The sequence below is a fragment of the Arachis duranensis genome, chromosome 5 (assembly GCF_000817695.3).
Source record: "Arachis duranensis cultivar V14167 chromosome 5, aradu.V14167.gnm2.J7QH, whole genome shotgun sequence".
Lineage (NCBI taxonomy): Eukaryota > Viridiplantae > Streptophyta > Magnoliopsida > Fabales > Fabaceae > Arachis > Arachis duranensis.
Genome location: NC_029776.3, coordinates 70,354,796 through 70,358,389, shown reverse-complemented (window position 1 = coordinate 70,358,389; position 3,594 = coordinate 70,354,796). Strand labels below are relative to the sequence as shown.

Genomic DNA, 3,594 nt, shown 5'->3' with positions numbered 1-3,594 from the left:
AATAATACAAAGAAATGAAGGATCAGAACATAAAGCAGAGGAATCACTGAGAAAAAGAGCTCACTGGCGTTAAAACGCCAGTAAAGAGGCATTTTGGGCGTTAAACGCCAGAATGGCTATCATTCGGGGCGTTTAACGCCAATAAAGGTATCATTCTGGGCGTTAAACACCAGAATGGCTATCATTCTGGGTGTTTAACGCCAATAAAGGTATCATTCTGGGCGTTAAACGCCAGAATAGGTAGCATTCTGGGCGTTTAACCCCAGAAATGGCAGCATTTTGGGCATTCAGAGAAACGCCAAGTAAAGAAGGATTCCTGGCGATTAACGCCAGCCAGGGTATCTGGCTGGGTGTTAAACACCCAAAGAGGCAGTCAGGTGGGCATTAAACGCCATAATGGATAGCATTCTAGGCATTTAACACCAGGATGACACAAGGGGGGTAATTTTGTTTCCAACTCGATTTTTTTCAATTTTTCATGTTTTAATTCTTAACTTTTTGCATCAAACATATTTTAAACGTTCATATTTCAATTTCTATTTTCAAAAGTTAATAATCTTTCCAAATCCTTTTAATTCACCCCTTTTAAATTTTAAAATCTTATCTTTTTCATATAATCTTTTATCAATCATATCTTTTTCATTTTTTTTATGTTTTCAAAAACTTTAAAACTAATTTTTCAAAATCTTTTTCTTAATTTTATTTCATATTTTCGAAAATCCTTGCTAACAATTAATGTTTTTATTCAAAAATGTCAAGTTTATTACTTTCTTGTTAAGAAAGGTTCAATCTTTGAATTCTAGAATCATATCTTTTAGTTTCTTGTTAGTCAAGTCATCAACTTTAATTTTAAAAGTCAAACCTTTTTAATTTCTTTTTCAACTCTTTTTCAAAATAAATTTCAATCATATCTTTTAAAATTCTAATTTCAAAATCTTTTTCTAACTTCTTATCTTTTCAAAAATTTATTTTCAAATCTTTTTCAACTAACTACTTGAATTGTTTGTTTTAATTTTAAAAAGTTTACTATTTCTTATCCTTTTCAAAACCACCTAACTACTTTTCCACTTCTAATTTTCGAAAATCACTAACCATTTTTTTAAATCTTTTTAATTAACTAATTGTTTTAGTTTTTAATTTTCTTCTATTTTTTTTTTCAAATTATCGAAACTAACTTAATTAATTAAATAAAAATAAAAATATTTTTCTTCTCCCTCTTTTTAAAATTCGAATACTCTCACTCTCTCATCTCTTTCTATTTATTTTATTTAAGTACTAACACTTCTCATCTAATAATTCGAATCCTCTTTCTCCCTCTGTGTTCGAATTCTTCTTCTTCTTTCTCTACCTCATGTTCCTATTCTTCTTTTCTTCTGACACATAAAAGAATTTCTATACTGTGACATAGAGGATTCCAATACTCTCTTTTGTTCTCTTTTTTTTTCATATGAGCAGGAACAAGGATAAGGACATTCTTGTTAAAGCTGATCCTGAACCTGAAAGGACTATGAAGAGGAAGCTAAGAGAAGCTAAAGCACAACACTCCGGAGAGAACCTTACAGAAAATCTCGAAAAAGAAGCAGACATGGAAGCCGAACCCAACAATAATGCTAGAGATGCGAGGAAGATGCTTGGTGACTATACTACACCAACTTTCAACTTCTATGGAAGAAGCATCTCACTTCCTACCATTGGAGCAAACAACTTTGAGCTTAAGCCTCAATTAGTTTCTCCAATGCAGCAGAATTGCAAGTTTCATGGACTTCCATCGGAAGATCCTCATCAGTTCTTAGCTGAATTCTTGCAGATCTGTGATATTGTTAAGACCAATGGGGTTGACCCCGAGGTCTATAGACTTATGCTTTTCCCCTTTACCGTAAGAGACAGAGCTAGGACATGGTTGGACTCACAACCTAGAGAAAGCCTAAACTATTGGGATAAGTTGGTTACTGCTTTCTTGGCCAAATTTTTTCCACCTCAAAAGCTGAGCAAGCTTAGAGTGGATGTCCAAACCTTCAGACAGAAAGAAGGTGAATCCCTTTATGAAGCTTGGGAAAGATACAAGCAATTGACCAGAAGGTGTCCTTCTCACATGCTTTCAGAATGGAGCATCTTGGATATATTTTATGATGGTCTATCTGAATTATCCAAGATGTCATTGGACCATTCTTCTGGTGGATTTCTTCAACTGAAGAGAACCCCTGCTGAAGTTCAGGAACTCATTGAGGTAGTTGCAAATAATCAGCTCATGTACCATTTTGAAAGAAATCCTGTGAGTAATGGGATGACTGAGTTCTTGAGATTGATGCTCTGAATGCCATATTGGCTTAGAATAAAAAATTGACTCAGCAAGTCAATATGATTTCTCAAAATCTGACTGTATTGCAAGCTGCATCCGGCAGTACTAAAGAAGCCTCCTCTGAAGGAGAAGCTTATGACCCTGAAAATCCTGTAATGGAAGAGGTGAATTACATGGGAGAACCCTATGGAAACACCTATAATCCTTCATGGAGAAATCATCCAAATTTCTCATGGAAGGATCAACAGAAGCCTCAACAAAGCTTCAATAATAATAATGGTGGGAGAAATAGGTTTGGCAATAGTAAGCCTTTTCCATCTTCTTCTCAGTAACAAGCAGAGAATTCTGAGCAGAGCCCCTCTGGCTTAGCAAATATAGTCTCTGATCTATCTAAGGCCACTCTCAGTTTTATAACTGAAACAAGGTCCTCCATCATAAATTTGGAGGCACAAGTGGGTCAGCTGAGTAAAAGAGTTACTGAAACTCCTCCTAGTACTCTCCTAGGCAATACAGAAGAGAATCCAAAGAGAGAGTGCAAAGCCATTAATATAACCAAAATGGCCGAACCTATAGAGGAGAAAGAGGCAGTGATCTCTAGTGAGGAAGACCTCAATGGACGAACACTAGCCAATAAGGAAGTCCCTAGTGAGGAACCAAAGGAACCTGAGGCTCATATAGAGACCATAGAGATTCCACTGAACTTTCTATTACCATTCATGAGCACTGATGAGTATTCTTCCTCTAAAGAAGATGAAGATATTGTTGAAGAGCAAGTTGCTCGATACCTAGGAGCAATCATGAAGCTAAATGCCAAGTTATTTTGTAATGAGACTTGGGAGGATGAATCTCCATTACTCATCAGTGAACTGAATGCCTGGGTTTAGCAGACATTACCTCAAAAGAAACTAGATCCCGGAAGGTTCTTAATACCTTTCACCATAGGCACCATGACCTTTGAGAAGGCTCTGTGTGACCTGGGGTCAGGTATAAACCTCATGCCACTCTCTGTAATAGAGAAACTAGGAATCTTTGAGGTACAATCTGCAAGAATCTCATTAGAGATGGCAGACAAATCAATGAAACAGGCTTATAGATTTGTAAAGGATGTCTTAGTGAAGGTTGAAGGCCTTTACATCCCTGCTGACTTCATAATCCTAGACACTGGGAAGGATGAAGATAAATTCATCATCCTTGGAAGACCCTTCCTAGCCACAGTAATGGCTGTGATTGATGTGGACAGAGAAGAGTTAGTCCTTCAATTGAATGAGGACTACCTTGTGTTTAAGGCTCAAGGA

At 36.4% G+C, this 3,594-nt stretch overlaps 1 non-coding gene across 1 annotated transcript; it reads right to left on the bottom strand.

Moving 5' to 3' along the window:
• Positions 1-1,990: 1,990 nt before the first annotated feature.
• Positions 1,991-2,098, bottom strand: LOC127747851 (small nucleolar RNA R71). Its single transcript, XR_008009798.1, has one exon. It is a non-coding gene; the product is annotated as a small nucleolar RNA R71 (small nucleolar RNA).
• Between the last annotated feature and the right edge of the window lie 1,496 nt (positions 2,099-3,594).